This window comes from Sus scrofa, chromosome X, assembly GCF_054392235.1.
Source record: "Sus scrofa isolate SSC_HxYL_T2T_F1_AM1 chromosome X, Sscrofa_HxYL_maternal_Yorkshire_Landrace_v2.0, whole genome shotgun sequence".
NCBI classification, from domain to species: domain Eukaryota; kingdom Metazoa; phylum Chordata; class Mammalia; order Artiodactyla; family Suidae; genus Sus; species Sus scrofa.
Window position 1 is genome coordinate 94,156,225 of NC_139401.1, and position 13,855 is coordinate 94,170,079.

General features: G+C 42.1%; 1 protein-coding gene across 3 annotated transcripts in view; it reads left to right on the forward strand.

The window, feature by feature from the left end:
* Positions 1-254: 254 nt before the first annotated feature.
* The window catches only part of LOC110257686 (nuclear RNA export factor 3-like), a 45,359-nt gene continuing 31,758 nt past the window's right edge, over positions 255-13,855 (forward strand). Inside the window, exons 1-2 of one of the 3 annotated variants that reach the window (XM_085008480.1) lie at positions 319-740; positions 7,403-8,727. The gene's annotated coding sequence lies outside the window, so the exon portion shown is untranslated. Of the gene's footprint in view, positions 741-7,402; positions 8,728-13,855 lie in introns of all 3 variants that reach the window. The other 2 variants (XM_085008481.1, XM_085008478.1) reach the window with 2 other exon arrangements.

Sequence of the window (13,855 nt, forward strand, 5' to 3'; positions counted from 1 at the left end):
GCCACGGTCTTGAGTTGAAAGGAATTTTACAACGTACTTGGCTCTGTGCTTTCCAAATAAAGTCTCCTGAAATGAAGGCAGGCTTAGCTAACGTGGCTAATCACCTGGTCAGCCAAGCCGTGAGCGCCTCAGAGGAGGGCAAGGTTGAGCGTCTGCATGAGATCACCCAGCCCCACAACATCCAGAGGGTCTGAGAGTGAAGGGCAGGTGTCAGGGGAAAAGTTTAGTCACAGGATCACTCGGACAAAGTCCCCAGGAACAGTCAACACAGGTGAATGAAAACACCTTTGAAGTACCTTCCTAGGGCAACTGAAAATCATAAGAGGAAAGGAAAATATACACAGGCCTAGCACTTGCAATACAAAATCGGATCCGGTTCAAAATGTGAGACGTTGGTAACCCCACCAAAGATGTTAGCGTGGACCCAGGAAAACAAACTCCCTCCAATCACCGTCTTTTTTGACCAGGTTTTAGCTGTGTCAGATTTTTAGCTCTGCAGAAACGACAAGTGCACAAAAGGAATATGGAAAAGTCAGTGAATGCTAAATTTGGGGTAAACTTGTCAGAGCGGTGCTGTGAGTGATACACCTCACTGAGCTGACGCAAAGAGCTGAGGCAACAGAGGAGGAAAACAGCCTGAGTGACCTTGGGGAAGATGCAGAGATGAAACAGACGAGAGTGTGGAGAGAGCTCGCCTGTGGACAGCATGTTCTGACTAAGAATGTGACTCCAGGAGGCAGGTAGGATCCCGCTGGCAGGTGGACCTGGGACCTGGGGCCAGAAACTAAAGAGGGTGTATGGTTTCCAGATGGCACAGGGAGGTCCCTCTGTCGTGAATCCTTCCCCTTGATGCCTGCTTCCTACTTCAATGGAGGTTTGGGGGCCTGAGCATCAACTCCGCTTCACTACTGTCAGTGCTCCTGGTTCTTCCCGGCCCCCGGGGACCAGTGATAGACGTGCAGGGCACGCTCCTTCTTAGCGTTCTTATGCCACTTCAGTGTACAAAGGGGCTATGCAGCATCCCATGGAAGCAAATGTGTTCCTTTCCCAATCTGTCCTACACCTGGACGGCCTCACTTCCCTGGGGTGACCCATCAGTTACCTCTGAGCCCTGTCTGTTCACCTAGGAGCCCCCACTCTTCACTCCAGTCAGCATGGACTCCCCGGCCCCTCCCTCCCATTCAGCCCCCAGAGGTCCTGCCCACTGTCCCAGGCCCAGCTCCTCTTTGAGGAGCCTCCGATGACTGCAGGGAGCCCTTCCTCCTCTTTTGAAATTAAAGGGGTGCTGAACAGTTTACCGTAAAGTCCAAATGGATGTGGACCATGTGAAACCGGTTTTCAAGATTGCTTTTTGTCTATTCAAGCTCTTTTGTTCCAACCAAATTTTAGAATTATTTGTTCTAGTTCTGTGAAAAACGTCACTGGCATATTGATGGGGATTGCACTGAATCTTAGATTGCTTTGGTATTATGGTAATTTTAGCAGTATTAATTATTCCAATCCATGAAGATGGACTATCTTTCCATGTATTTGTGTCTTTTTCATTTTCTTTATCAGCGTCTTAGTCTTTGCCCTTTTAGAGGTCTTTCACCTCCTTTCAAAATGTTTTCCTAGGCTATTTTATTCTTTATGCAATTGTAATGCTATTGAGCACCTTTTCACACAGATGTTGGCACTTTGTATATACTCTTTGGAAAAATGTCCTTTTTTGTTCCTGTGCCCATTTTTAAATCATTTTTTTTTCATATTGAGTTGTGTGATTTCCTTATGTATCTTGGAGCTCAGCCTCAAATTAGGTATGTGATTTGCAAATGTTTTCTCCCACTCCATAGGTTGCCATTTTATTTTGTTGACGGTTTCTCTTGCTCTGCAGAAGCTTTTGAGTTTGATGTGGTCCTGTTTGGTGATTTTCGCTTTTGTTACTCATGCCTTTATATTACATCCAAAAAGATCATTGTCACGGCCAGAGTCAAGGAGACTTTTCTTACATTTTCTTCTGGGAGTCTTATGGTTTGGGGACTTACCTTTAAGTATTGAATCTGGGAGTTCCTGCTGTGGTGCAGTAGGTTAAGAATCCAACAGCAGCAGCTCTGTTCGCTGCAGTGGTGTGGTTTGGATCCCCGGCCCAGGTACAGTAGCTTCCATTCCTGGCCCGGCACTGTAGGTTAAAGGATCCAGTGTTCCTGCAGCTGCAGCATAGGTTACAGCTTTGGTGGGGATTCAGTCCCTGGCCTGGGAACCCGCCTATGCCATGGGTGTGGTCATAAAAAGAGGAAAAATAAAATAGAGTCAGTATTTAATCCACTTTGTGTTAATTTTGGTGAGTTGTGTAAAATACGGGTCTCATCTTATGCTTTTGCCTGTGAATATCTAGTCTTCCCAACCCCATTCTTGAAAGGAATATCCTCTCCCTAATGACTATTCTTGAATTCCTCACCAACTATTAGGTGACCACATATGCATGGGTTTATTTTCTTTTTTGTCCATTTTCTTATGCGGATTCTTCCCTTCTGTCTATTTTATTTTTATTTTATGATCTTCATTTTTCCATCACAGTTGATTTACAGGATTCTGTCATTTTCCACTGTACAGCAAAGGGACCCAGTCATTCATATATATATACATATATATATACATACATATTCATATATACATATGCTTATTCTCACATTATCCTCAATCATGTTCCTTCACAAGTGACTGGGCTATCCAGTCACTGGGCTATCCAGCAGGATCTCATTGCTTATCCACTCCAAATGCAATAGTTTGCAGTTCTTAGGCCCAAACTCCCAGTCCATCCCACTCCCTCTCCCTCCCCTTTGGCAACCACAAGTCTTTTCTCCAAGTCCATGTTTCTTTTTTCTGTGGAAAGGTTCCTTTGTGCCATATACTAGATTCCAGATATAAGTGATATCATATGGCATTTGTCTTTCTCTTTCTGACTTCCTTCACTTAGTATGAGAGTCTCTAGTTCCATCCCTGTTGCTGCAAATGGCTGTATTTCACTATTTATAATGGCTGAATACTATTCCCTTGTGTATATGTACCACATCTTCTTAATCTGTTCATCTGTCGATGGACATTTAGGTTGTTTCCATGTCTTGGCTATTGTGAATAGTGCTGCAATGAACATGAGGGTGCATGTGCCTTTTTCAAGGAAGGTTTTGTCCAGATATATGCCCAAGAGTGGGATGGCCAGGTCAAATGGTAGTTCTGTATTTCGTTTTCTGAGGAACTTCCACACTGTTTTCCATAGTGGTTGTACCAATATACATTCCCACCAACAGTGTAGGAGGGTTCCCTTTTCTCCACAGGCATGGGTTCATTTTCGGGCTCTCTATTGTGTTCCATTGGTCTGTATGTATGTTTTTATGCCAGTACCACACTGTTTTGTTTTGATTTCTTTTTTTTTATCATGATGGCTCTGTAATATAGTTTGAAATCAGGAAATATAATGTTTCCAGCTTTGTTTTTCTTCCTGACATTGCTTTGGCTCTTAGGGTTCTTTAGTGGTTCCACATAAATTGTAGGATTGCTTTTCTATTTGTGCTTGAAAATTGCCCTTGGTATTTTCTGTTTTCTTTCTTCCTTTTTTTTTTTTCTTTTTTGGCCATACCTGCCACATGTGGAAGTTCTCGGGCCAGAGATCGAACCCATGCGCAACGGCGAGCCAAGCCACTGCAGTGACAATGCTAGATCCTTAACCCACTGCTGCCCTACAAGGGAAATCCACCCTTGGTATTTTCATAGGGATTGCATTGAATCTACAGATGGTTTGAGTAATATGAGTATTTTAAAAACATCAATTCTTCTCTTCTATAAACATGGACTATCTTTCCATTTATTTATGTCTTCAGTTTCATTTGTCAGTGTCTTAGAGCTTTCATGGTATAGTTCTTTCACTTCCTTGGTTCAGTTGGTTTGTAAGTCTTTGGTGGTTTTTGATGCTATTGTCAGTGGGATTACTTTCTTTATGTCTTTTTCAGATAGTGTGCTGTTTGTGTATAAAAATGCAATGGATTGGTGTATGTTGAATTTGTATCCTGCAACCTGTATTCACTGTGATCTTGCTTTTTTTTTTTTTGTCTCATTTTATCATGGCCACAGAGTGACTTTGTCTGATGTTGGTGTTTTGTGTGTTTGTGGATTATGTTCAATGGGAGAACAACACAACCCAGCTGCATGTGCTAGGTGACTTTCCGATGAAGAAGGAATGGTTGAGTTGAGAGCAAGGAACATTTGGGAAACTGTGTATCATCTCAATGAGATAGACAGAGATTGCCAGGCTAGCCAAAGCCAGGTATAGGTGGAAACAATGAAGACAACCAGTCCAGTTACACAGAGATAAAGACGCCACATATTTTTACTCATCCGAGTGCTTGGTGAGCAAACGTGGGCACCACTGTCCTAGAAGGTAATGGAATCAGGGCTCAAATCCAGGTCTGCTTCACTCTTGTAAACAGGCTCTTAACCAGTTGAGATTTGGTACTTTTCTCTTTTAAAAATGAGGCTGGGAGAGGGGAAGGGACCAAACGCATTCTGGAGGCTGTTTCCATGTAATCAAGTGAGACAGCAGGCAGATCCTCGACTATAGCAGCCAGTTAAGTCTGAGGAAAACATTAGACTGAGTGAAGTGTAGCTGGTTATGTGCCTACAGAGCACCATCACACACACTTGGGATTTCTCCCCGCGGGAAGACTGTCATACTTGATGTTTCAACCATTGTGTTCTCATATTCAGGTTAGTGCTCAATATACTGTATGATGTGTTCCTTCTTCTTTCACCAGAAGGAAGTCAGTTTCCCTCCCACTGTGGACATTCACTTCTACACTTTATACTAACACCCTGAACTCATGCCTCTGCCAAATCATTTCTTTTCCTAGCTGCTGAAGATGCCTTGTCTCAATGGGAGGACAAAGATTGCTCTGTATGAAGCCATATTTGTTTTGAGAACGTAACGGATGGTTCTCAAACTGGGTTTTGGTGCTGCACCGAATGAGTGAGTTTCAAGGGTGTTGTTGTTCAAAGCACCCATGAGTATGAATGATGGCACGTTCATTTTGACCTCGGATTCTGTAGATTGTGTTCACCTATTAGCAAACATGTTGTCATGCAGATTTTAATTGTGATGCTTTAAAATAAAACTTTAATTTTGAGAAAACAAAGTTTCTTTGAGAAACACTTATTTCTGCCAGGTTTGGTCCATGACATTCTTCCAACTGTGAATTTGTTTCCATTGACACATGATACATAGTTTTCCCTCTCAGTTAAAAGCAGTATCTGTGAAAGAACAGCATCAGTGGCTGAAAACCCTAGAAGTAAAAACAAAGCGTTGTCTTAAGTGTCGTCCGTTTAAGTGGAAACTAGCTTTGACGTAGTTTTCAGGTGTCAGAAAGGTAACCCCCAAAGTGAACTATGTTTCTCAGTGTTTTGTGCTGTTGCAGGTTATTTGCATTTTCCCTCAGTCCACGAGTGTGTTTTCCACATTCTTTTAAATGTGCACAGGGGCTCCTGTTGTGGCTCAGCAGGTTACAAACCTGACTAGCATCCCAGAGGATGTGGGTTTGCTCCCCGGTCTTGCTCAGTGGCTTAAAGATCTGACATTGCCGAGAGCCGTGGTGTAGGCCTCAGATGCGGCTGGGACCCCGGGTTGCTGTGGCTGTGGCTGTAGGACTGCCGCTGCAGCTCCGATTCGACCCCTAGCTCAGGAACCTCCATATGCTGCAAGTGCAGCCCTAAAACGAGAATAAGTACATAAATAAGTAGCAGTTCTTGTCATGGTCACAGTCAAAGTCCATCAGCGTATACAGGCATACCTCATTTTCTGTGCTTTGCTTTGCTATGCTTCACAGATACTGTGTTCTTTACACACTGAATGTTTATATCAATTCTCTGTCGATACGGCTGGCCCTATTTTTCCGACAGCATTTGCTCACTTTGTTTCTGTCACATTTTAGCAATTCTCACAATGTTTCCAGGTTTTTTCATTCTCGTTTTATTTGTTATGCTGATCCGGGATAGATAATCTTATATGTTGCTATCATCGTCGTTTTGGAATGCCGAAAACAGTGCCTGTGCAAGACGGTGAACTTCATCCACAAGTGATGTGTTCCGGCTGCTCCACAGACGGGCCCCACCCCCATCTCTCTCCCTCACCTCAGGCCTCCCTAGTCCCTGAGACACAGCAATACTGAACCTAAGCCAGTTCATAACCTCTAAGTGTTCAAGGCAAAGGAAGAGTCACACATGTCTCGCTTTAAATCTAAGGCTAGAAGTGATTAAGCTTAGTGAGGAAGGCATAGGAAAAGGCAAGACAGGCTGAAAACTAGGCCTCTTGTACCACACACTTAGCCAGACTGTGAATTCAAAGGAAAAGTTCTTGAAGGAAATGAGAAGCACTATTCCAGCGAGTACGCAAAGGATAGTAAAGCAAAGCAAACTTATGGTTGATATGAGGAAAGTTTTCGTGGTCTGGAGAGAAGCTCAAACCAGCCACGAGAGTCCCTTAAACCAAAGCCTAATCCAGAGCAAGGCTCTAACTCTCTTCAATGCTATAAGGCTGAGAGAGGTAAGGAAGCCACAAAACAAAAGTTTCAAGCCAGATCAGGTTGGTTCGTGAGGTTAGGGAAAGGAGCCACAATCATAGCACCAAAGCACCAGGGGAAGCAGGAAGTGCTGATGTAGAAGTTACATCAAGTCATGCAGAAAATCTAGCTAAGATAATGAAAGTGGCTACACTAAACATCAGATTTGCAGTGTAGACAAAACAGCCATATATTGAAAGAAGATGTCATCTAGGACTTTCATAGCTAGAGAGAAGAAGTCAATGGGTGGCTTTAAGGCTTCAAAGGACCACCTGGTTCTCTGGTTAAGGGCTAATTCAGCTGATGACTTTAAATTCAAGTCCATGCTCATGTATCATTCCAAAAATCCTAGGGCCCTTAAGAATCATGCAAAATCTGCTCTGCCTGTTGTGCTCTAGAAATGGAGCAACAGAGACTGAATGACAGCACATCTGTTTCCAACGTGGTTTACTGAATATTTTATTCTCACTTTGGCTCAGGAAAGAAAAAAAAAAGATTCTTTCAAGATATTACTGCTCATAGACAACGCACCTGGTTACCTGAGTTCTGATGGAGATGAATAGTGAGATTAATGTTGTCATGCCTGCGAACATTGTGTCCATTCTGCAGCCCATATATCCAGTTGTAATTTCAACACTCAAGTGTTGTTATTTATGAAATACATTTCATAAGGCTATAGCTGCCATAGATAGACATTCTTTTATGGATCTGGGCAAAGTGAACTGAAAACCTTCTGGAAAGGATTCATCATTCTGGATGCCATGGAGAACATTACCATTATTTTTCTTATTTTATTCTTATTGCTGTTTGATTTTTAGGGCTGCACCAACAGTCCTGGGAGTTTGAAAGAAGTTGATTACCACCCTCATGGATGACTTTGAGGGATGTAGGACTTCAGTGGAGGAAGTAACTGCAGGTTTGGTGGAAATAGTAAGAGACCTAGAACTAGAAGTAGAGCTTGAATATGTGAATGAATTCCTGCCAACCCATGATAAAACGTTAACTGACAAAGAGCTAGCTATTTCTTATGGATGAGCAAAGACAGTGGTTTCTTGAGATGGAATCAATTCCTGGTGAAGATGCCGTGAAGACTGTTGAAATGACAACAAAGGATTTAGAATGTTACGTAAAATTACCTGATTAAACAGTGGCAGGCTTTGAGAAGATGGACCTCTATTATTATTTTAGGTTTTTCTTTTTATGGCCACACTCAAGGCATATGGAAGTTTCCAGGCCGGGGACTGCTTTTGAGTTGCAGCTGCGACAACACCGGATCCTTTAACCCACTGTGCTGGGCTGGGAATCCAACTGGCACCTTGGCAGTGACCCGAGCTGCTGCAATTGGATCCTTGTTTCTCTCTCTCTTTCTTGCTTTCTTTTTCTTCCTTCCTTCCTTCCTTCCTCCCTCTCTCTCTCTCTCTCTCTTTCTTTCTTTCTTTCTTTTTCTCTTTCTTCCTGCCTTCCTTCCTTTCTCTTTCTTTCTTTCTTTCTTTCGTTCTCTTTCTTCCTTCCTTCCTTCCTTCCTTCCTTCCTTCCTTCCTTCCTTCCTTCCTTCCTTCCTTCCTTCCTTCCTTTCTTCCTTCCTTCCTTTCTTTCTCTCTTTCTCTCTTTCTTTTTCTTTCTTTCTTTATCTTTTTCTTTTTCTTTCTTTTTCTTTTTTCTTTTTTGGGCTGCACTCGAGGCACACGGAAGTTCCCAGGCTAGGGATCAAATCAGAGCTGCAGCTGCTGGCCTATGCCACAGCCACAGAAACACAGGATCCAAGCCACATGCAACACCACTGAGCAAAGCTAGGGGTTGAACCTGCAACCTCACAGATACTAGTTGGGTTTGTTACCACTGAGCCACGATGGGAACTCCTGCAATAGAATTCTTAACCCACTGGACCACAGCAGCAACTCTGGATAGACCCAAATTTTGAAAGAAGTTCTACTGTGGGTAAAGTGCTACCAAGCAACATTTCATGCTGTGGAGAAATCGTTTGTGGAAGTCAATGGATGCAGCAGACTTCACTGTTGTCTCATTTTAAGAAATGTCCACAGCCACACCAACCTTCAACAACCATCCCCCTGATCAGTCGGCAGCCGTCAAAATTGACACACCCCTCTATCAGCAAGAAGATTATGGCTCACCGAAGTTCCAGGTGATTGTTAGCAATTTTTAGCAATAAAACATTTAAAAAAGAAGGTGTGTACATTGTTTTTTTAGACATAATGGTATTGCACACTTAATAGACTACAGTACAGTGTATACACTGCTTTGATAGGAACTGGAAAATGGAAACATTTGTGAGACTCACTGTATTGCAATATTGACTATATTGCACTGGTCTGCAAGAGAACTCAAAATATTCCCAAGGTGTGCCTGTGTCTATAATTGAGTCAAGGCTTAGTGGATCAGTAGAAAGAGTAAAGGCTTTGGGTTCAGAAGACGTGGGTGCCAGCCTGGGCTCGGCTAATGAATAGGAGCATGACATGCAGCGTGTGATGCTTAGGTCCCAAGCCTCAGGTTCCCCCATTCAGGGGGTGAGGATTCTCTCTCTCATGGGGTCCTTGTCAGGATTCACTGAAATCACAAGACAGGGAAGGTCACGCAAGTGCTTTAGTTTAAGCCAAGCCTGAAATCTGAGACTCAGTTTTCTCCTCAGTAAAGAAATGACTCACCCTGTGGACCTTGCAGTTATGTCAAAGGGGCTACATGTTATACGTACATTAAAAGATGTCAGTGTCATATTAATGGAAATAAATAATCAGATGATAAAAATAATGATATCTAATCTGTGGTTAACAGAAGCTATTGCTTCCTTTTTTTTATTATTTTCTAAATTCATTTAAATATCTTGAAATATACTGAAGAGTATTCGACAAAGCAAAATTGTTTGAAAACTTCCAAACCTGCAATTCTACCTCTGGAAGATTCCTTTGGTCTTTGCCATGCAAAACCGTGTCTACTGAAAATCAGACTGTCGTTATTGTACCGTCACGGGCTCTTTTAGAGGAGAGAGCATCAACCCACAGGCTCCACAGCTTCTCTGAAGTACACACTCTGACTGTTATCTGGGGAACAACCCTGCAGTTCTGTTGCTGAACTGACCTATGTCCCAGCATCCTCCTCAAAAGTGGAAGAGGGAATCTGAGGCAGATCTTCAGATAAGATATTTGAAAACGCAGTGTCTTAACATTCACTTGATCTCAGAGAGACAGCAGTGAGTGATGGCCTGAAGTGAGATCTTAATTCTCTGGTGAGGACGCAAACCTGGATGAAAGCCAGGAATCCTAGCCACTAGACCAGCTAGAGGCTAAAGGCAGAATTGCCCTGATTCTTGCCCCTGCTTAAAGCAAGAATGTTTCAAGGACCGTAAAAACAGGTACAAAGGTACAAAAACCAGGTACTCTTTATTATTAGCGACACATCACATCCTGTGGGAAAGCACACAGAGAAGTAGTGTGTTTATTTAAGACAGAAGCAAAGCGTTAATACACACCCAAAGGAGGAGTGGGAGTGTGGGTGTCCTCCAGAGTGAGGAGCCAGCCAGAGAGGTGATTTAGGTCACTTATATAGGACAGTTCCTCCAGGTCTTTGTTTTCCTTCGGCCAATTCTTTTGTTTTATTTCTCACACCCAGCGGGGTCCAGGGCCCTCCCCAATACGCATGCCCATCTTTTGGTCACGATGGATTCCAGAGCAAGGTGTTATGGGACGGTTATCAAGACTTCTTAGGGCCTGGCACGCCCCTCCCTTTTTGACCCCAGGAGTCTTTCTGCCCACGTGTAGTTGGGGAGGTCTCCTCGACCCCTCGGAGTGACCGATATGGTCGTCTTATCATTTTTTCACTCCAGCAGAGCTCAGCTCATATGCCATGAACTTTCTCCGTGAAGTGTCAAAGAGAAGCAAGGCCCAATTTCCTCAGCCTCACAAGTCCCAGCTCTTTTCACCCCAGGAGCTACCTCCTACCTCGCACTGTGTGATGCTAAAGCCCATGAAAAAATTTGAGCTCACAATCCTGGGTTCCCTTTCACAGGAAAAGTGTATCTGGAGATGGTAATGGTGGTGGAGTGACTAGACGCCTAGTGGTAAGCAAAGCAGAAGGGTATGTCTGAGGCTTCTCCCGTGAAGTGAGGTTTAAGCTGCGACCTGCAACTAAGGAGGCTTTAGCCCCTAGAAGAGGAGAGGGTGGTGACTCGCCAGATGTAACAGGAAGTGAATACCTGGTTCCCCCTTTGGAAAATCCAGAGTGGAAATCCCTTGCCCAGCGGTTTGTCGTGCTGGGAAAAACTTTGTGAAACTGAACAGGGCAATTGCAGGATGTCGCTGAATCCCTTCTGCCCTCCTTGCTCCCACCTCAGGCCTGTAATGAGCACCAGCCCTCTAAGAGGAGTTTGATGTTATGCCTATGCCTTCTATCTGTGAAGCCACAGGGAAGAAGAAAATCCTTAGGGAAAGCCCTTTGAGCATGAGTTTGTTTGACATGTTCTTTCACCACTCGCAATGCCAAGTAACTTGCAATAGATTTTGCTCTCCTTTTCACTGGAGAAAATCCGGAAACTGGAGGTCTCTGCCACCTGGCGCACATATCTGGAATGGCAGCTTGGATGTCACTTAGCAGGAAGCCTTGGAAGGATGGAGGGAGCAATGACTCATTCCGAGTGAAATTTCTGGAAGATTTTGTGACAAGTGAAGCAGTGAGGATGAGTCAGAGCCCCTGCGCATGAAATCCAGAGGCAAGAACTTTTCTTCGGCCCCTCCCTTGCAACCGTGACAGGAAACCTCTTTATGTGTGATTGAGAGACAAGGGTGATGTGAAAAATATATGGATTTACATATAAACACAGTTAAGACACATGCATAGTTATTTCTGTAGTGAAATTCCCAACCAGGTACATACTACCATGTGATAAAAATTTTGCATAAGTTATTTTTCTGATTTCAAATGAATATCTTTCAAAAACTAATAAGTATAACAATGTGTATTTATTAGGGAACATATTTTTCTATTTATCATCTTGTTACATAGCAAGATGTACAGGCTTGGTAATGTAGTTTATATTCCCCAGATACATTTCTCTGTGTACAATACTATAGAAACATGTCTACGTGAACATATATATTCTTCCAAGTTTTGCTCACATTATGTATAGATGCTATTTTCCATAAGTTACGTAAGTTTATGTATATATGTGTATGTAAATATATGCACACTCTATACACATGCATATATAATTGGTTTTGCATTTTTTAATTTTTATCTATTTGTGATTCATAGTTCTTATTTAAATTCTTTCAACAGACTTTAAATGACACACTTTTACTGGTCAGATTTACTTATGTAATATACTATTAAATATTTACCTATAAAATACTCCAGATATATTCCCAATAATTCACTTTCATTTATATGACATGTTTTGGCCCTGACCATGGCACATGGAAGTTTCCAGGCCAGGGATCAAACTCAAGCCACAGCAGTCACCCAAGCTAAAGTGGTGACAACACCAGATCCTTAAATGCTAGGCCACCAGGTAACTCCCTATATGTGATATTTTGGTTTGGAAGAGATAGGATTTTTTTTTTCTAACCTCCCTTCAATTTGTCTAAGTTTGTAACAACGTGAAAAACTCTTTTTTGGGTCACATATCTAGTTTTGGTTGTGTTAGTGTTAATGCCATGCTGACAGGGTACTCAAACAACCATCTCCCCCTTGTCTTGGTCTTGAAGTTGATGGCGTAGGTGAAATGTACTCCCTTAAGCCTGGAAGCTTGGATGTAGAGCCACAGGGATCGAACTGTCCTGGGGGATTTGTCTGGGCTCAGGTCAAAGCAGAGGAAATTAACCTCCATGGAGGGGAGGAAGTGATCATTTATGGAATTATTTTAGGCCAGAGGCATTTTACGTGGTATCTCCTCTAAGCAAACACATATTCAAATAGCTTCCCCATTATTCATGAAATGTAACATTTGTCAAAAGCTCCTTTCCATCATGTCCTGAAACCATCAAGGCTTTGAATCTGGAATTCCCATATGCAACCTTATGTATTACTTATTTTTTCTGTCATAGCTGTGTTATTTTAAAATTTAAAAATCCATGAAAATTAAAAGAATTTCTGTAGTGTCCAAAGAAAAATTAATTAAGAGATTGAAAAGCTGGGAGTCAATAATTCAAACAATATTACAGATTTGTGCTCACGTGCGAGAACAAAAAGTATTTCTGTTAATCAGTAGAGAAAGGGACAGACAACGTAACCACAAACAATTCACCTAAAAAGCAAAATGCTTCTTCAATAAAAATCTGGAAAGATGACCTGCCATGAACTGAAGAAATCAAAATATCGAGGTGAAAAAATCAGTTTGGACAAAATTACTTATGTAACTGCAAATTTTAAAAAGAACGTATCTAGAATATATAGCTACTCAAACGCCGTAAGTTAGGTACTCACATTACCTAAGGAGAAACACATCTGGAAAATGTGCACCAATCCTTTTACATTGAATATCTTGGGTGTCTGTGTGTCATGGTGATGGGCTTGTACAGATGGAAGCTGCAGAAGAATGTTATTTTCTAAGTATATGTTGTTAATGTTTACTATTTTGTGATAAGGCTAATTTGTTGAGAGGAACATTTGAAAATACCTAATAAACAACTGACAAAAATTCATATAGATTTCTGCATTATAAAAATGTTCCCATGATGTTGTTGTATAAAGTCAAAAATTTCAACTTTTGACTTGATGGTGTTATCTGTGTATTTATGTTCATTTCTCCCTTACACTTGCCTTACCTCAGATGTTCACATACTCGCATGCAGATTTTTCTGTACCTCTCTCAGGCATTAGACTTCCTCTCTCAAGGTACAGAAATCTGGGAAAGGAAGTTGAGCAAGGAGTGGAAAATTCCAGAAGGTACTGGAAAGTTCCAGCAAGATTTGGCTCATGAATTGGAGCCCAGGCTTCGTCCTCTTTACCTCTTTGCAGATCACTCTGATCTGAGACTTTCAGAGCTACAGTTCTGGCTCTAACCATTAAGGGCATACCTGCTTCCATTGACTACACATTTTTTTTAAAGGGAAAGGCTAAGATTTGTTTCTTTCTGCTGTCATTACAGTGACCCACCAAAATCTGAGTGCTATTTCCTTTATATCTTCAAGGGGTTTTTGGTTGCTTGCTTTGTTTTGGTATTACCTCTCTGGAATGGGTTGGAGTTAATTCTAGCCTTTAACTATTTTCAGAACATTCAGCAAACCTAAGAAAATCCCCAATATTGCACCAAGAATTTAGTG